Genomic DNA, 21621 nt, shown 5'->3' on the forward strand with positions numbered 1-21621 from the left:
AACAGACAACGAACAGAAATACCTTACTTTTACAGTAGCCAGCATAAACTCTTATTTAAGCACACAGATATCGTGCCACATCAGAACGCACACTTCCAACTCAAACTCCCTCTCATCCAAGCAGTATGGCGATGTAAACCTAGAGGTCTAGTGTGGTTTTCAGAGATGAGCAGCAGATGAATCAGCATGCTAAATTAAAAAGATAAGGTCATGGTGGGGGAATGATAATAAATAGATGTGGTGTATCCAGGGAACACAAACCTCTAAGCTGCTCTCTTGTACTTTTAATAAAGATGTACAGCCTCATTCCCTGTGCTGACTGCTGGCAGTGCACCTGTGAGAAAACCCATACAGCAGACTTTCATACTCTGTGTCAACCTGGTGATGAGACAGTGTGGTCACACAACTGCTATTCTTGAAATATATAGGTTTTACGTGCGAATGGTTTAATCTTCCATTTAGCACACAATTCATCAAGAATGCAACTCTGTCGTCAGTGTTTCCCTCTGTGAAGGTAATGTTGGGATTTTAATCATCAAGTACACTCCATTTTGATTTGCTGTTATACTGCACAAATGGCTTGGTAACTGTATGATTCCATCCCAAGAATGCCTTGGGACTTGTTGCCCATTCACTTCTACTGAAGCTAAATCTACAATCTTTTGCCTCTTCTGGCAGATTCGACAGCCAAAGTGCCCCCTCTTCAACTTCATGATACATCAGTGTTTTGTTATTCTATGCAGAAACATGAATTCATGATGTTTTCTAGGGAAGAGTGGGCAAATGTTTCTGTTGAACAGAAATAAACTGTGATGAAGTATTGGAAAAAAAGTGGATGAGAGTTCCTACGGTTGTGAAAGTCCTCAGTTTATATGATTCGATTCGATTTAATCAACTTCAGTTCAATTCAATTAACTTAAAATCAGTTTTTTTGTATAACACCAGTTCACAAAAAATCATCTCAAGGCAGTCTATAGAGAAACTAAACAAATTTAACAAAAGTTCATCTGATACAGTCCAAATCAACCTGATTAAATACATTTAATTGAAATACAATTTTAATCAAATTCAATCCAACTAATTACAATCACATGTAATGCTTTGCAATGTAATACAGTTCATCCAAACCTGTTTTAGTCATATTAACTGTAATGAAATCCAATCCACCTCATTATAATTGTATTCATGTCATGCCAATTCATAAAAGAAGTCTAGCTAAAGTAAAACAACAGATCACATCAAATCTTCGCTTTCATTCACTCCCCTATCCTGAATCTGCACTGGGCAGCAGCCAACAAACCCAATGTGTTTTCTTGCCTCGTAATTCTTTTAAATTTTGTCATCTCTGACTAAAATTGGCTTCCCCAGATTGTGTTTCAGTAGCTGGACTTCCATTCATGTTTTCTTTGTACGTCTCATTGTCGCGCAGTTGAAAAGTGCCTTCTGATGACACTACGCAGCCAATAATTTATTCACTCCAAACCAGTTAATGCACACATTTGTATCTTTATTTTTGAGCAGCATGAAGTTTACCTCATATTTGCCAAATGCTAAATTGACAATGAATAGAAACATGGCTCTTGTGTCACTGCTACCTTATCCTCTTTAAGTTTTCACCAAAGTTATATCTTATACTCCATCCTCAGGGGGACATAAATGTCCAAACCATTTTTCAAAACAATCCTTTCAACAGTCAGCATTACACTGGATTACAAAAAAAGAAGAAGAAAAAAGATAATTGTAAATGCCAAATTAATGGAGACAAGTTTTTGTTTTCTGCTGGTATAAATGCCAATCGGTGATGTAGCTGTTTAGATATTTTACCAGATGTGAAAACTCAGACATGCTGGTTCTGCGATTGTAAACTTCAGGGATTCCTTAGACTCATTAGGATCTATCTTCTAGGAATCATGAATTCCTCCACAGAATTTCCACAAGTTGTTGAGATATTTAAGTTTAAACCAGAGTAGAAAACTAAACTGAAAGTGTTATAAATGTGTGTGATGAGGTTAAATCACTATTGCTATGACTGTTTTAGAGGACTAGAACTGAGACAGTTACGATAGATGTAGGATATTACACGGGATTCAGATTTATTTATTATATAAATCAATCATTTGATGCTTTTTTAATCAATTTTTGACAAATGAAGTTATTATTGAACTAAATCATAATAACAGTCTGAATGTTACAGCAACTATGCTACGTGGTCGAGGCTGGAAATGCCAGTCGTTATCGAAGATCAATCGTAACTAATGCAATCATGTTTACAGTTTAAACCCATTTGTAAAATTTCATGGTGATTATTATCCTAACTTTACAAGAAATTCCCCCTAATGACCCTTTTCACTCACACTCTCTTTTTGACTGAGTCCACCTCTCAACATAACAAGGACAAACTGACCTCAAGATGTCATTAAATCTGATATTTACAATGATATCTGAAACCCTTACATCATTAATTACTCTAAGGCTCAGGCTCTGGGAGCCAGTCACCAAACCCCTATTACTTCATTTGAGATGTATGTGTGTGTTTATGAGTTGGCAGCTACGTCAGTGACATCTCTGGTACTGTCATCAGTAGGAGTGCACATATGTCTAATGTGGTTATTATTCTCACAAGGCTCTGGTTAGAGAGCGTTAAGTCTGCTTTAATCTGCAGTCGAATCTGTAGTCAAAACCATAGATGGCAAGCAGTCCATGTCACAGTAAAGCCAAATATCTCCATAACGCATTCTAGAGTGTTCATTGTCCTGAAGGTATTATGCAGTCCCATTCGCACAGTCTTATCAATGTCAGAAGTTTTCATACGGGATGCCAAAGAGCAGTTGGTGGAGCAGCTGATGAAGTGGCACCGATGTTTGCTACACTATGGAGAGGTGTATTATGAGTGTCAGTCATATACACCACACTGTGGCCAATCACTCTCACTGTGAGGGGGATATGCGGGCATACTTGTGTGCATCTGTGTGTATATTCCAGTTGGTGACTAATGCAGGGGAAATCCGGATGAGTCAAAACTACCAGTGTCCGATGAAGTGTCTGCGAGAGGCCATATTTTACAACCTATGCACTAAACTGCCCGGCAACTTATTGTTCATAGCATCCCCATAGGCAAACCTCTTTATAACTAACATTTTTTTGGGGGGGTGGGGTGTGTGTGTGTGTGTGTGTTTGTGTGGTTAAAGGGACTGTTAAGAGGAAGGATTGAGAGCAATGATCCTTGTCTCAGACACATCGACAAAATAAAACGCAGTGATTCAACTTTAGTTTAAATTCACTTCCTGGACCAGGGAATGTTCTCAGTTTACTGCAACCAGTCTGGCAATTCCATAACGGCACAGAATATAAACAGTTGTAAACTGGCATAAGCTTCCCCAGGCAACCAGTAAAACCTGTTTTTCTATTGTATCATATGTAGTAATAATCAGGCTCCCAGACAATTATTGATGCTTTCCCACGATATGATTAAACTTTTTTCACTTATGCGTTCCTTTTGCAATAGTGACTTTGACATTTTCTTGTTATGTTGGGAAAATTGATCTTGCCAGGGGCAACAAAACCGCAATAAATAATCCATCCCATTTATCTACTCTTTTAGTAAGAACCTGATTTGTGGTTAGATGTTTGTGAGTAATAACTTATCACATTGTATTAGTGTATAAAAGAGGCACCTAAAACAATTACAAATATTTTCAAAAGTGGAATTTTTATCAACGGAAACATGTGTAGAACCAGATCAGTCTTCACTGCCTTGTGAAGAATGATCTGCACCACCTTAATATTCTGGTATATGATCTAAATTTTCATCAAACTTGCTGCTTTTATTGCCACACCGCATGTAATCCGGCTACTTTTTAATATATCCATTAACCGTGAGAAATATTCACTTTGAATGGGTTTTTGTGCTGTTCGCACTATGCCAGCAGTTCCATTGAACATCCGATTGCAATTATAACTGGGGTGGTAAATTTTTCTGACAGGACTGGTCTCCGTTTGGGTGCTTAATGAGTGATAATTGGGATTTCACATCGGATAAAGTCTGGCGCTGCTTTATTGAAAAGTCCTCTTTCAGTATCAAACAGGGTTATATTTGGAGTTCTCTTTTATTTTTAACAGGCAAAATCAAAATGTCCTAATGTGGAGGAGGTCCTTCCATTTTTACTGATACCATGACATTTTTACATTTCATTTTTGTACTGTAATGATCAGAAAACATGCTAATTTATTCTGCCCAGATCTTCCTGATCGTCCTGTTCTTCGTCTCTGCATTGAACTGAAAATGGTAGTTTGTAGAACTCTCTGGTGTCACTTAGCTCTTACAAAAGAGTAAGCACACAATAGAAAATATCTGTGACACTACTGTGTGGAGACTATTATCATTGCCATTACAACCTTTATTCAATTAGAAAATCACATTGAGGGCTCCAAGACAAGAAACAACTAAATTAACATGATCTAGAACACTTGAACACGTTATTGCTGTATCAGCGACCTTTCTAAAATAAAGAAACTATTTACAGTCGAAGGTATACCATGATTTGATGATTGATGTAAATGCAAACAGAAACTAAAGTTCCTTTTTCACAGCAAGAACCTTTTCTTATACTATTTGCGGAAGTTCCCCATCTTTTTTGTGTACATACGGCAGAAACCACATTTGGCTATTGTTCATTATACAGTTTTTTGTTCATAATACTTTTTTAGCTCTTCCCTCAGAGTAGGAGCGTTCCTAGCATGAGGAGAACCGTCTGTGACGCAGCTGTACATGGATTGGTCCAGATGATCAGTGTTGTACAATGACATGTTATGAGTGAGTTCATGAGTGTGGTCCATATTTCTCAATAATTTTGAACAGAGCAAGGCTCTTTTTAACTGACAACTGTGAAGGGAAGCTCTTTCTTGTGGCACTGAAAGTGTCAAGCTATATAATGCCTGCGTGCTCCTGCGGAGGCCACGGACCTTGCAATGATTTTCTACATCAGTCGGGGCAGTATAAAAAATAGTATTTAAAGACCTCGCCAAAAGAGTATTTAAAGACATGTAGAACTGCGCAGCAACACTCTCACAATGGACAGCAAGACTGAAACGGACAAAAAGTGGTGTGGAGATTTCTTTGTACAGCAGAAAGTCAGATGAGAGCTTTATATAATGTAAGTGAAACTTTTGTTTTGGCCTTGACACAGACAGCTGCACGTTCATCAACTCTTTTCTAACCTGTGTCCTGCACTGCCTCTAAGTATGATTTCATTGTTGTCCTGCTTCCACACCAGCTTTTGTCACACAGCTGCTGCTCTCCTTTCTTTCTTGTCTTTTTTTAGGCATATGACATTTTGTCGGATGTTTTGAATTTGCATCGTTTGCTTGCTAAAGTTGCCTTATGTCTGTGCAACTGAAACATTTGTCACTGGGCCACTGCCAGCTGATATGCTTTCATTAATGTGTGAAAACGATCACAATAACTAGGCTATCCATAAAAAACATGTTCTTTTGTCTTGCCTTAAATGAAGAGAAGTACATCCGGTGGCTGTGGGGCCTAAGTTCCTGTACTTCATTGCACACCATATGTAACATTGTGTACTATGTTAGGAATATATTCAGAATAGGTCATTCACAAAGTGAGAAATAAGGTGAACCAGTTTAATTACTCCAACCGCAGCAATTTTGATAGAAGTTTGAGGGATAGATATGTTGTGAAATTTTACACTGCATCACTTCTGCATCAGACAGTTACACGGAGTGTGAACATGTAACATAGTTCATGTTTCCACATGGTGTTCCAGCCGGGACACAAACAGTCTGCTGTTGAGAAACTGTTGTGACAAAATGAACAACTATCTGATGCAGAAGTGATGTGGTGTAAAAATTCACTGGAATATTGTTTAGATAACTTCATGGTTTGCGTACTCAAGGAAAATTCAAGGGAAAAAAAAAAACCAACAGTGTCAGTTTCACTCATCTACCAGAGATTACACCGATTATCATAGAAATTAATGGACTTCCGGGTGGACTTGCATACTGATGCACACATTTGTGAAAACAATGCATTTAGTAAACATTGCATTAGCATATATTTAGAGAATTTATGTTCGCGCGATAAATGTCAGCCAAATATTTACTAATTTTCCTTCTCTCAATATGGCAATTATCTGTCCCTTCAGCTATTCAGTTCTCTGCTAGGTTGATTAACTATCTGCTGACTTCTGTGTCTCTCGCCTTAGATTCTAGTCAATCAGCAAATCACGCTTATAGTGAGCTCTCACATTTTGTTTTGGCTCAAAACACTTTGACAAGACACAAATTTTCAGGCATAAAATGAAGAGTTAGCCAGAAGAGGCTGAAAAGGTGTGTAATTGTGTCGTATTATGTTTGTTTTTGTCACGACGGGTTAAGCAGCGGTGTGGCTTGGCAAGAAAGTCAGGACCCAGAAGCAGATATTTATGTCACAGTTTAGTCATCCAACCATCAGTAATTTTCCATTGATCCTGCTTCTGCCCCACTCAGCCTGTCAGTCACACACACCTCATCAGTTAACTCCACTCACCTGTGCACACAGCTGCCTCTCATCACATGCAATCAGCCCAGCATATAGTCACCAGCTCCACACTCTATCCTTTGCCAGATTGTTCTTTGCCATGCAAGTCTTTCCAGCGTTCTCCTGCCAGCTTTACCGGTACCGACCTCGCCTGTCCCTGATTCCCTGCTTCGTCTGCCTCCTGGTAATTCGACCCAGCCTTCTGTCCCTGACCAAGAACTTTGCCTCTCCTCTCCTGATTCCTGTTTGCCGGTTTCTAAACCGTTTGTCTGTCTGCCAGAGTTTCAGTAAAGCCTTGAACTTTTTACCACTGTCTTCTGACTCCTTTGTACTGCAATTGGGTCCATAAACCACCCGTTACAGTACAATCTGGCTAGACATGGACCCAGCAGGACCAACCTTACCACAGGATCGGTTTGAGAGGATTGAGCACGGGCTCATGCAACAGCAGCAGAGAATGGAGGAGGCTGATGCATACGCCAGACGAGCTACAGAGGCCAACACCAATGCCTTTGCAGCCCTCTCTGCCCAGTTGCAACAGCTGATGTCCACTCGCCCTCCTGCAGTTCCAGTCCCCACACTGGAGTCTCCTGCTCCAGCTCTGCCACAGCCCAGAATGATCTCCGAGCCCAGAGTGGGAACCCCTGAGCGATATGATGGAAACCCTGAACTCTGCGGTTCATTCCTGACCTCCTGCTCCTTACTCTTCGGCCTGCAGCCATACACGTTCGCCACCGAGGAGGCCAGGGTGGCATACGTAATTAGCAACCTGACCGGCAGAGCCCTCCTCGGGGGAACAGCAGAGTGGGAGAGGCGGACTTCCGCTTGTGCATCATTCCAGGCCTTCTGAGGAACTACGCAAGGTGTTCGGGTTGGGCACTTCCGGATCTGATGCTGCCCGTGATCTGCTCTCCCTGCGCCAAGGGAACCAGTCAGTGGCTGACTTCTCTATCGACTTCCGGACCAGGGCCTGTCGAAGCGACTGGAACACAGCGGCTCTGCGCGATGCTTTTCTGCATGGTTTGGCAGACTACATCAAAGATGAACTGGTTTCCTATCCTCTACCTTCCACACTGGACAGTCTCATTGAACTTACTGTTCGGCTGGACCTCCGCATACAGGCCCGGAGAAGGGAGAGGAGACAGAACACTCCTGGTCATCTCGACCCAGCCCGCTGGCCAGGTTACTCATCTGCTTCCGGTTCCTCTTTACCCGCTATGGATATTGGCGTAGAGTCTGAGCCCATGCAGGTGGGCCGCACCAAGCTTACACCCGAAGAGCGAGAGCGCCGCCGTAAGGGGAATCTGTGTATGTACTGTGGACAAGCTGGACATTTTATCCCCCGCTGCCCGTTAAAAGACAGGGCTCACCAGTGAGTGAGGAAGTCCTGGTGAGTCACACGGCAGCAAAGTCTTCTTCCTCAAGCTTGCGCCCGCTCTTCCAAGTCAAGCTCCTCCTTCCTGGTGGTGCACACACCCTGCCCACTTTTATAGACTCTGGTGCAGATGCCAACATTATGGCTGAGAGCTTAGCTATACAACTCGGACTTAAGAAGATTCCACTTGACACCCCAATTCCTGCCAAAGCCCTTGATGGCCATCTTCTGGAGACTGTCACTCACCAGACTTCTCCTGTCCACATGCTACTTTCCGGTAACCACCATGAGACCATCCAGTTTCACCTCCTGTCATCTTCCAACATTCCACTGATCTTAGGCTACCCTTGGCTACGTCGACGCAGTCCCCACATCGACTGGGCCACAGGGGGCATCCTCGGTTGGAAGAACTCCTGCCACCAGGTCTGCCTTAAAGAGGCCTCTGTACCCCAGCAGACAACGCACTCCAGTTCCTGCCCTGACTTGTCCAGAGTTCCTGCCGAGTACCATGACTTCCGGGAGGTGTTCAGTAAAACTAAGGCGACTTCATTGCCCCCTCATCGGCCTTATGACTGTTCCATTGACCTGATGCCTGGCACTTCACCTCCCAAGGGGCGTCTGTACTCCCTGTCTGGTCCTGAACGGGAGTTCATGGAGTCTTACATCAATGACTCCCTGGCTGCCGGTATTATCCGACCCTCGTCGTCTCCTGCTGGGGCAGGATTTTTCTTTGTCGAGAAGAAGGACAAGACCCTGTGCCCCTGCATTGATTACAGGGGACTTAATGACATCACTATAAAGAACCGGTACCCTCTTCCCCATATCTCCTCAGCCTTTGAGTTACTTCAAGGAGCCATGATCTTCACCAAGCTCGACCTCCGTAATGCCTACCACCTTGTCCGCATCCGAGAGGGGGATGAATGGAAGACTGCTTTTAACACGCCCACTGGACATTATGAATATTTGGTGATGCCATTTGGCCTCACCAATGCCCCGGCAGTTTTCCAGGCCTTGGTCAACGACCTCCTCAGAGACATGATCGACAAATATGTTTTCGTCTATTTGGACGACATCCTCATTTTTTTCTAAGTCCCGCGAAGAACATATCCACCATGTCCAGACGGTCCTCCAACGCTTGCTGGAGAACTCCCTTTTCGTGAAGGCCGAAAAGTGTGAGTCTCACTCACAGACTGTGTCATTCCTGGGTTACATTGTGACTCAAGGTCACCTGGAGATGGATCCTGCCAAAGTGGACGCAGTTAGGTGCTGGCCAGTCTCTGAAACCCGTAAGAAGCTGCAGCAGTTCCTGGGCTTTGCCAATTTTTACAGGCGCTTCATAAGGAACTATAGCTCCATCGCTGCCCCTCTCACAGCCCTGACATCCTCCAAGACTTCCTTCCGATGGTCCCATTCTGCAGATACAGCCTTTCAGACCCTGAGGGACCGCTTCAGTTCTGCACCCATCCTCCAAGTTCCTGATGCCGAACGGCAGTTCATCGTAGAGGTGGATGCATCTGACGTGGGTGTAGGGGCTGTGCTGTCCCAGCGAGCAGCCAGTGACCAGAAGATCCACCCATGTGCCTTTTTCTCTCGGCGTCTTTCCCCAGCCGAGAGAAAAGATGACATTGGTAACCGGGAACTCCTTGCTGTTAAACTGGCCCTGGAGGAGTGGCGGCACTGGCTGGAGGGAACCAAGCAGCCCTTCCTGGTGTGGACGGACCACAAGAACCTGGAGTACATTCGAACCACAAAGAGACTCAATTCTCGACAGGCACGATGGGCCCTCTTCTTCACTAGGTTCAATTTCACCCTCTCCTACAGACCCGGCTCCCGCAACGTCAAACCTGACGCTCTGTCACGTCAGTTCCGGAGGGAGGATGATGGCACCAGGGCTCCTGACACCATCCTTCCGTCCCCGTGTGTTGTGGCATCCCTGACTTGGGAAATTGAGGAGAAAGTAAGAGCTGCCACAGAGGGTCAGCCTGGTCCTAGTGCCTGCCCTACTGGATGTTTATTCGTGCCTGCAGCTCTGAGGTCGGATGTACTCCAGTGGGCCCATGGTTCTAAGTTGACCTGGGATCCAGAGAACCCGGGAGGTCCTTCTACAACGTTTTTGGTGGGCCACGTTACAGGAGGACACCCAGGAGTATGTCAAAGCCTGCCAGATCTGCAATCGGAATAAAACATCGCGTCAAGCACCATCCGGCCTCCTGCAGCCTCTCCCAGTGCCACATCGCCCCAGGTCCCACATTTCAGTGGACTTCGTGACAGGCCTGCCACCATCGAATGAGAAGACGGCTATTCTTACCATTGTGGACCGCTTCTCTAAGATGGCACACTTTGTGTCCTTGCCTAAGCTCCCGTCAGCTAAAGAGACAGCCCAGCTGCTCCTCAACCATGTCTTCCGCCTTCATGGGATTCCTGTTGATGTGGTCTCGGACAGAGGGCCCCAGTTTTCATCAGTGTTCTGGCGAGAGTTCTGGAGCCTCTTGGGAGCCACGGCCAGTTTGTCATCCGGGTACCACCCGCAATCTAATGGCCAGACTGAGAGGAAGAACCAAGAAATGGAGACGGCCCTCCGGTGTATGGTGTCACAGAACCCATCCTCTTGGTCCCAGCATCTGTTGTGGGTGGAATATGCCCACAACACCCTTACCAGCTCCGCCACCGGTTTGTCTCCTTTCCAGTGTGCCTACGGTTACCAGCCTCCTCTCTTCCCAGCCCTGGAAGGGGAGGCCTCTTGCCCTTCAGTTCAAGCCTTCATCCGTCGCTGTCGTCGGACCTGGAGCCATGCTAGGGCCTCCCTCCTGAAGGCGGCAGACCGGTACTCCTCAGCAGCCAACAGTCATCGCTCTCAAACTCCACAATACCAGGTGGGCCAGAAGGTTTGGCTCTCCACCCGTGACCTTCCTCTGCGTGTGGAATCCAACAAGCTGGCTCCCAAGTTTGTTGGGCCCTTCACTATCGAGAAGGTCATCAATCCTGTGGCAGTCCGGCTCAAACTCCCTCGGTCTATGCGGGTGCACCCAACATTCCATGTGTCCAAGGTCAAGCCGGTCAACGAGAGCCCGCTGGTGCCTGCTGCTCCACCCCCACCCCCCCCTTGTCTCATTGAAGGGTGACTCACATATGAAGTGAGCCGCATCATTCGCTCTCGCCGACGTGGAAGGGGCTGCCAGTACCTCGTCGACTGGGAGGGCTACGGTCCGGAGGAAAGATCCTGGGTTCCTGCTCAACACATTTTGGACCGGGGTCTCATCCAAGTCTCGGGTTCTCCCGAGTTTTAGCCCGCCTTCCTGTTCCCCCTCCTCCCACCCTGGTTCCTTGGACTTGTTTTGGGGACGTCAGGGGCCGTCCCTTGAAGGGGGGGGGGGGTTCTGTCACAGTTTAGTCATCCAACCATCAGTAATTTTCCATTGATCCTGCTTCTGCCCCACTCAGCCTGTCAGTCACACACACCTCATCAGTTAACTCCACTCACCTGTGCACACAGCTGCCTCTCATCACATGCAATCAGCCCAGCATATAGTCACCAGCTCCACACTCTATCCTTTGCCAGATTGTTCTTTGTCCATACACCACCCGTTACAATTTATACAGTAAACATGATTTATTAACACACAAACAAAAAGCATGGCTGAGCCGGATTACAAAAAAACTTAACAAACATGAAAACTAACAAAACAAAACATGACTTGAACGATGAAATAATGACTTTGAGCAAGAACGAGTACAAACTAACCTGACAACATGAACGGTAGTGAACGGTGAGGATCTGGCAAAGAACCGAGGGAACCTGGAAATTAAAATACTGTGGGGAGGAGATTGGTGATGGAGTGCTGCTGTGAACAAAGACGGGTGACATAGATGAACCTAATGATGTGCAAGAGTGACTGGGGAAAACATGGCAAGAAACTAAATACCAAACAGAAACCTGAAAAACCTAAAGTCATAACAGGGAAATCAGAAAACACCAAAAAACCCACAGACGTTACAGTTTTTCTTCCGAACATATCCTTGTACAACTGTTATAGAGAATGTGAGGCTGATGTCTTGCTGTGTTTACTTGTGAGCTAATGGGTTTGTTTATTCCCAATATTGTTCACAATCCCAAAGAGACCCATCATACTCATCTGCAAGATCATGTTCTTGCATATATTTTATAGATGATGCATATATTTTTTAGATAAACCTCTAAAATCCTGTCTTAAAATATTCATATTTCCCATAACAAAACAATGTCCATTGCAAAAATATTCTGACTTCTGACTACAACTACGTAAATGAAAACCCAGTTGAATGTATCTGAAAGTGCTTTAACTGGTTTACTTTATTACACGGGCTGAAAGATAGTTGGATTTTGAGGGAAACAAAATGTTCATACAACACCAGCTCGTTAATTAGCAGATCTCCCATGCAAAGTGCATCCACTCCGTTCAAAAATGTAGTTTGGAAAATGCAGAACTATTGCCGGGAGTCCATCAGAGTCAGTCATTTTAGTTTTAGCAGAACTATCATCATGTTTGTTGTTCTAAATGACATTCAAAAGGCCTGAACGCTTTCAGCGCTTAAATCTACACATGAAAATCTGAGGCTATAACTGTTTCACGTTCTGCTTAAAATGCTCAATAAAATAACATGCATAACAATACCAAAACTGATCAAATATTACAAGTGTCATGTAGAGATAGATATAAATAACCTCACATTGGTTGAAAAAAATGTTTGAAAACACATTATACTTGGAATTGTTCATTATATGAAGACTTCCTTAAAGAAGATATAAATAAATATATTTTTAATAAGACACAAACATAGTTAATAGTTCTTCCTCAAACGGAATCTTGAGTGCAGTTTCTAGAAATAGATAACGAGCCGCCACAAGGGATTGGAGACAAAAGAAAAACATGAAACCTTGGATTAAAACATGCTTCAGTTCAGACGAGTACTACAGGATTGCTTTGTATTTTTTTCCCAGGGGACAGAATCCCTTCACTGACTGGAGCCGAGCACTTTTGGTAAACACAATCAAAGCTTTCTCCAACTGGTTCCAGATCTGAGAAGCAGATCAACCAGTGAACCACAAACCATCAATCACAGCTAATCCAACACTAAACCGGTCCTTGCTGTCTTTTCATGTAAGACAACATCATTCAAGGTGCAGTGTTAGCACAGTGCAATGCCAATAATTTTCAGGGAAACAGGGAAATGAGCCAAAATTCAAACAGTGGAAAACTGAAACAGAGGCCACACAATTAAATAATCATCTTATGTGACATGTAAATAATCCACTAAACAAATACATGTATGCTTTTGGGTTAAGTGTAAAATATTCAATGGTGTCCAACATCAGCTAACTAAAGCTAAAATGCAGCTGAATCTTTATCATTGGAGATAAATTCTATGATGCCTAACATAAAACATTCACTCCTCCTAAACCTACTCTTTTGTTTTACTTGTAATTTCTATGCAGATAATTAATCAGGATTGAATGGTGATTATCTTTGCATGTATGACCAGGCATTAAATCAGGAAATTGTTTGGATTGAGGAGCTTAGAGGTGATGATACTGTACACTGAAAGAGCAGGTGCTGCTGGGACCTGCTTCAGCACTTCTGTAAGGTAATACAATATACTTTCATATTATAACTTTCAGAAATATAGTCCATGATGTAAAAGTTGTGGACTGGTGTTTAGCACCCACACCACCGGTATCCTGGCAACAGGTTGACAAGTGTGATTGGTCTGCCCCTCAACCTATTAAAAAGCATGTATGCACAGAACATAATGATGCTTGCACCCGTCCACATGTAATCTAAGTGAGGGGTTAAAGTGTCCTTTGTCACTGGATACACTTTAAAAATAAAACACGCTGTCGACGTACTGGGACGCTTAAATGAAAGTAGATATTTCAGAGGCATTTCTTCGAGTCTCTGATGAGTAGATGGATATAGTTAATCTGTAACATACCAAAGCCATCAAACAATTAAATATTTTACATGCTGCATATTGCAATTATAACAATATCAGAAAAAATGTCTGTGTATCACAAAACTGGGACATCTGATGAAGCTGAGTTCTTTTTCTCATTTCAGAGAAAAAAAAAGCTTCGGATACACATAAGCTTCGGTTCATGAGGGAGCATATGGTGCATGACTGGATTCATCTGTGCTGAATTCACTATTAAATTCCTGTCATGACTCACGCTCCACAAAACTCTCTGGCCTTTGCCATTCAACAATGACCTTGGTTTCTTTTTATTAGTTTTTCATTCTTCTCCTTTTGCTGACATGAAGTCAGCCCTAGTGACGAACCGTGTAATCTTTATTGCTAATTGATAGGCTTACAGAATTTACACTGCTATGACCACATATGAAAGCTGATCCAGGAGAGCAGGAGGTAGTGGGATTGGAATGTTTGCAGTGTCAGGTAGACCAGGTTCCAGCAAGATAACGTCACATGTCAATCTCTATTAGTGAGAAGTTTTGCAATTGTACATCTGTTAAGGTGTTATGGCATGGCTGTGCAAGCTTGTGCGAAACAGACATGGCAATACTCCGAAGGTCAGTTCCGCTCTTCTCCTCTTACTCTGAGTATAGCTGTACATGACGTGTCTATTTGCTGCCAAATCATGCCAGTGCAGCAAAACGCCTGTACTGTAGAGTGATCAGGATACAGATGCTGATGAAGGAGAACTGTTCTGTACATCTGATAAGTTCATAAATGACATTTCTCAGCAGACGGTGTCTATGTCGACCTCCAGCTTCACATCTCACAACGAAAGCGGAGTCTGAGTCATTTGGCAGATGGTCAGAGTGACACCTGGCCCAGCACTGACACAAACACCTCCAGCTGGTTCACCCTTTTTTATTTCATGAGCTCGACATCAGTCTGTTCATCCCACCAGTTGGGATGTTTCCACAACAATTTAACAGAATAGCACAAAATACTGTTAGTATAGCTTATTTGCGAATTCTGCCCTTTTTAATTGTGCTATGAATCACTACTCCGCAACTGTCTGGAGCAGCACAAAATCCTGTCATGACATCATCACCAGAGAGTGAATGCTAATGATCTTGGTTATCCTCTGACTTTAACTCAGTGTGAAACAGTTCCTTATCTGATGTTATTTTCATTTGAGGATTAAATAACTTTGGTGTTGCCCTGACCTTTCATGAAGCAGCATCATTGAGAAAAAATGGTAATAATTGAATTTGCAGATTGAAAAACTAACAGCATTCTACTCATCCTTAAGACACAAATACATAGAGGATCTTTCAGTTGCTTTTTTCCGTGGCAACCACCATTATTTAAATTAATTCACTTGTTTGCATAAGCTTCATAATTGTTTTGTTTCTACTTCTATTGGATAGGGGAAAGGGGACAATATTAAGACCACTGAAACGTTAGCAGAGGACTTTTCTTTGCCAAAACCAACTACTGACTTCGCAACACAGAGGCCGATACAGACTGTTAATCTAAGCAGCAGATAGATGTCACATTATGTGCATCGAGCAACCCACTGAATCAGCTCCTGGTGCGGCTGGTCATTACCACACCGAGGTTGGCAACCCATATACAGTAAGTGAACAAAAAAGTAAGTCATACATTTTACCATAAAGGTCTGAATACAGAAAATATCCAGATTTAGGGTCAGCTGATTCATGCAAAGTTTATGCATAATCACAACTTTAACCCCACAGATTCAAACATTAGCTAACTTTTCAGTGTCATCCAATATTTTTCCTGGCTTGGTATGTTAGTGACCAGCTTGAATGTTCCAGTTACTTGGCGAGGCAGTAGCTGATACACTGAGTTACTGTGTTAGATAGAAAGAGGATGAATTTGTTAGCCTATTATTGGCCAGATGAGGAGCTGGTTTTGGAAAGCATATAGTCTCCTCTACCTTCTAAGTGGTCTTAATTTTGTCCCCTTTATAGTGCCATACTTTTGAGCATATGCATGCTTATGTGACGTGAAACAAAATATTTAGCCTTGAATGAATTTTCGTCTTTTCAACCATGTAAATATCTGATACCCTGCCTACATGATACCACAACCATGCCCATATGGGTAGACACAAGCCATGTTTGTGTACAAAGCTTTTGAAAATGTGAAATAGGCAAGTCTCTATTAGCTAATTCGTTTACAGTGAATAAACTTTACGAAGACTGATAACTGACAATACAACGCAGTGTCATCAGAAGGCTAAATCAGACACAGCATAAATGAACAGAATAGTGGGTGGACTAGTCCCTTACTAGAAACAAAACTAGTAAAATAAACAGTGTATCACTAAAGTCATATTCATGGTGGTCACATGTGCCCGTGTTGAAGGCCTGTGTGTATGGGCTTAAATTTGTCTCAAAAATAACTGCAAATGCACAGAGGGTGATCTACAAATATGTGTTTTGCTATCCACAAATACAAATATCCTATGTGTAACTTGTGTTTTGTTTTTTACAAATATATGTGTATTTGTAAATATATAATTTTCCATTTGTAAAACAAAAAGCCATTCGTGAAACTGAAAATTCTGTTTGTGAATCGCGACTCAGCATTTGTGGATCACCAATCACGTTCGTATTTTTGAGACATTCTTTCCGCAAATCCACACAGATCCACAAACAAATAGCTTGTGATTCACAAAGCCCCATCCAGTATATGGCACACTAATGTATCTATGGCTCGGCTTACGAACGACGAAGACAGAAGATCGCTGATTAGCAGTAACAACATGGACGTGATGACATTTATGGATGGTGTTTGCTGCTAGTCTGTAGTTTTAAAGTTTTATTTTTATTTTAGCCACCTTTGTTTTGTTTTCAGTCAGTCAGCCTAATGTCAGCAGGTTTTTGTTCCAACTATGCAGCAGCAATGCTTACTTGTGTTATTCAATCAACTGAACTGGTTAAGACCTTCAGTGCAGACAGTTGAGTTGTTTGAATGAAACCTGCAGCCACACTGGCCCTTTCACGGATCAGTTTGACACCTGTGGTGTAAAGCCTAATTTTAACGGCCCTTACACACACACCAGGCCTGCTTTCTGATAGCAACATCAGCACGTTAGTTTAACTGGCTACCGTAATAACTGGCTACCGTAATAATTGAAGGTTGAGTCTGCGAGCAACTTTTTTTCTCTCCCATCAACATCAAAATTGGGGACAGCTTTAACCGGGGACAGCTCACCAAAATCAGGCACGTCTGGTCACCCTAGCTTAATTAAGCCTAGTTTATGCTTCTGAATACCTGCGTACCTATGCCGTAGCTACGCTATAGCTACGCCATCGACGTCGACCCCTACGCCGTAGCCTGACGAGCACCTTCAAAAAAATCCTAACTAACGTGTTGCGTTGATGCGGACCGCAAGGGCTGTGATTGGTCTGCTCAGAACGTCATTTTCTGCAGTTGCTTTTTCTGTTCTTAATTGCTGTATTCGTCTGTATAGTATAGAAGCTCGTCAAATCAACCTGCTGACATTCGGAAGTATCGAAAGTGCATTTGTTCATCCAGGTCCCTCAGTGGGTGAGTGTTGTAAATTCACCTGTTCCCAGCTTTGACCCGTTTAGTGGTCGTACAGACCACCTTCGCAAATGTCTTCTCTGTTGCCTGCACTTCAACATTTGCAATATAAGCATTTGTTCTTCAATATTGATGAGCTCCAACTACAAATACAGCTGCTTCACCTCGGTTGCCATTGTTTACTGTTGTTAACTGTGACCGGAAGAAAAAGCAAGTATTCGGCTATAACCCCTCAAACTACACAAACAAACAGCCACACCTCCCTAGCAGCATGGTGAATTGCAGAGCAACGGTTCCCTTGACGCAGAACTTCAAATGCTCAGTGACGGCGTCAAGTCCTACACCATCGATGTGACATAAACTAGGCTTAAGGCTTCAGGCTGTCAAGATTATCATGGCCTACATGTTGCTGTTCTGCATGAGTCCATTGCTAACATTAGGCTGATTATATGTCTATGGTTATCATCCAATTGATCCTCATCCAACTACTGTCCATGTCGTTACTGCTAATCAGCTATCTTCTTTCTTTGTCATTCTTAATACTTCACAGGATGCTGTTATGGATCATATTTAAGGGGATGAACAAACAAAGTATATGCTTGTTTTGATAAGAGGGCTTGCAATACAGAGGTGTGTTGGTGTTTAAAGCATAGTTTTCACAGTGTTTCATTGTGTCATTTAAGGTTTTTGTTTCACAATGCCTCACTTGAACTCAGAGGTAGAGATTGTTGCCATTTCTGCAAAACAATTATCCTTTATCCGCTCTTATTGCTCAACCTATGACTAGATGGTAACTGATGATAAGAATCTGAGGGTACATAGTATTCTGAAACATTTGAAATTAAGCAACTGTGTAATGATGACACCTCTCATACATGATGTTATTTGTTTTTGTGATTCATTCTAATGTGCATTAAAAAAAGACTGTTGGTTTTCCCATGTACCTTGTAAAAGGTAACAAGGAAATGAGGAGGGCGGTGGAGTAAATATGTTCAACTGACTTTACAGGGAAGATTTTGCATCGTTATTAGAAGATCGCAGATACGAGAAATAAATGTAACAAATAACAGAAGAAACATATCTAAAGCTTAGTGTTAAACATCATGAACCAGAGAATGGTTTAGAAGGCTAAGGAAGAGCAGTGAATGTGAAATGTGTTTGATTTTGCATTGTAATACGAACTCAGTTTTAACCAAGCGGGAAAATAACAGGTCTGAAAAACAAATCTGGTCTTAAAACAGAAACAGAGCTCTGGCTAGGGAGGTTGTAGGACAGGTTTGTTGAGCCCCAGGGGCTTTCGGATCCCATTCGACTTCTGCACTCAGCCTCTCTCTTCACTCAACTCCTATTGCACAGACAGTTATCTCTATACACGGACACGGTACAAACTATTCAAAATGTGTGTAATCCTGACAGACGGCCTGAATATCCCAGAGCCACTTCATCCTCACATGGCATCGACGTTGAGAAAACCCAACCCGATGACAAATCTCTGAACTTTCACTCTTAAAGCAAACACACCATGCTGAAGGTAAGTGTAAACAAATGCAAGTTTGGTGCTGCTGAGGGTGCATGACACGCATTGTTGGATTTTAGCATCCATTATTCCACTTTTTTTTTTGTGGGGAAAGAAAAAAATAGAGGAGTGGAAAATGAGATGAGTTAGCTTTTCCATGTAATCTACAGACGCCAGATTGCTCCTAGTCAGCCCCACCTCATCCTGACATGGCCAAATGACTGGGCTCAGTTGCAACACACACAAACACACACACACACACACACACACAAAAGCTCCAACACCCTCAGGTGTCTTGTGTTGATACACTGTAAAAATACCCAAGTTGCATTTTTTTAAGAATAAATTATAAATCTAAGGCTCCAGAAAGCTGTTTTTTGGAAGAGGTTCTGTTAGCATGTGTTCTTTAAAAGAATAAGATCAATGTAGACTAGAAAATCTCTAAAAAGGCTACTTTAGATAAACTTTCCTTTTAATAAAAACTACTTAGGTGTGCACTAGGTGTGCTCCAAACTGTAGGGCAACTAGTTCCCTAATCAAATCAAACATTCAGATAATTAATGCTTCCATTGTTTCATGTTAAGTATGTGAAGACTTATAGCTTTTCTTTCTGGAATATAACAAGAAACGTTTTTTAAGTCATTGCAGTTCACTTTTTTTTTTTACTTCAGAGGCAAAAAGATTAAAAGTGGAAATGACTGTCTTACAGATGGATACTTAAAGATGGAAAAATATTCCTTAAAAAAACAACTATAACTGCAAATTGCAGCCTGCCACCTCATCCCATGATGGCAGCAAAAATGTAAGAACATTAGCTCAAGACCCAGTGTTTGGTTGGTCCCTTTTTGGGGTACTTGAGTAGCATGGCTGTGCAACGTGACATTTATGAAAAAGACAGTACTTGTTGTAAAGTGAATTAAGAATTGTCTACACAAAGTCTACACAAATGAAAATGTAGTTATGTGATATACACCGAAACTTTAAGAAAGAAAAAAAGAAAAGAAAACTCCAAGAATTCTTACTGAAACACTGACTTATGAGACCCAACGACTGAAGATGCAGCACTGTTCAGTACCAACATGAAGCGAATAACATGAAAAAAGGGCAGCAAACTTTAACTTAGTCCAAATTTTCATCTTCCTGTTGAAATCATATCAAAACCATAATGGAAAATTCATGAAGTGTTTTGTGAAATAAGACCATTGATGATGGCCGCTGTCCTGCTGGTCAAGTTGACATTCTGGGCAATGAACTGCCAGGCTCTAAAAACTTGTAGGCACATTTCAAAATGTGGATTATTAGGATAATAAACATAATCTTGGCAATAACAGCACCCCCAAGATGAGCTTTGGCTAAATAAATCATCTCCAAAGCTATCTTTGAGTAGACAGGCAAAACAGAGGCCCTTTGGTTTCTGTACTTGGCTGAAGATGAACGTCACCTGTCATTTCACATCAAAGCAAGTGCAGAAAAAAACATGCTAGTTTCTTCATATACATTTCCCAGCATGCATTGCACAGAATAAGATGTAAAATCTGAAGCAGAAGCGTTTTTTTACCAGCTATTTTTTACAGTGAAACAGCTGGATGGGAAAGAGATCAATGATGAGGTGAACTCATGCAGATAGTTTAAGTGCCAAGCTTACTGTAAGTCGATTCCATGAAGGCACAGCCATAGTTTGCTGCACACAGAACATACACACACACACACACACACGCAGAAGTGTCATCACACCTTCTTCTGGCTCTGTCAGTGTTAGTCACACAAAGTCGTTACACAAAGAAAAGAAACTTATCCATCAGCATGCAAGGCCTTTCAAAACACCACGCTATCCCACTTATCAAAACAATTCTAAAAGCGGTTGACTAGATTTCAGAAATGCCCGGAAGCACAGAAATGAATACTTATGACATTTCAGGCTTCATTCAAACACGCTTAAGTGTCCGGAGAGTGTCTGTGAATGTCCGTGTGTGCCAGAGTCAGAGTTATGCACACCGAAGGCCCACAGCTAAGATGACGAATTGATGTCAAATTGTGTCTCATGGTAGACTGAAAGTTGCAGGACTGTGTCTGCAATCTGACATTATTGCCACCGGCCCTATCTGAATTGCTAGGAAGTTACTTCTATCCATCTATTTAGAAGGCTGCATTACTTCATTGCAGTTTTGTAATTGTTTGTTTTGTAATTGTATTCCACTATAGTTCCAAGGCAAATATTGCACCACCGCATTTATTTCAAAGTTAGAGCATCTGGTTAGTCAGCACATTTCATTTATTACAATCAACATACATTAGTATTCATTAAACATGACATTAATCAATATTGTAAAAATAAAAATGTTTAAGGGTGGGGGGGTTGATAGAAGCAAATGTTGAATGCAACATTGCCTTTTTTGACTAACATTGAAAATGTATTCAACACACGCTCCAAGGGATGTGATGTCATGAAATGAAGTGGGATAATCTTCACCACCACATTAAATCCATCCATTCATGCATTTTCTATGCCTGTTTATTCCAATTCAGGGATGTGGGGGCGCTGGAGCCGATCCAAGCTGTCATTGGTGAGAGGCGGGGTATACCCTGGACAGCTCGCCGGTCCATCACAGGGCCACATAGAAACAAATGAGATACACAACCATGCACACTCAATTTAGGGACAATTTAGAACCA

General features: G+C 42.4%; 1 protein-coding gene across 1 annotated transcript in view; it reads right to left on the minus strand.

The window, feature by feature from the left end:
• The window catches only part of LOC140312312 (uncharacterized), a 177824-nt gene that overhangs the window by 112242 nt on the left and 43961 nt on the right, over positions 1–21621 (minus strand). The gene's annotated exons all lie outside the window — the stretch shown is intronic.

Source organism: Leuresthes tenuis, unplaced genomic scaffold (genome assembly GCF_036924035.1).
Source record: "Leuresthes tenuis unplaced genomic scaffold, fLeuTen1.0.hap1 SCAF_7, whole genome shotgun sequence".
Taxonomy (NCBI): domain Eukaryota; kingdom Metazoa; phylum Chordata; class Actinopteri; order Atheriniformes; family Atherinopsidae; genus Leuresthes; species Leuresthes tenuis.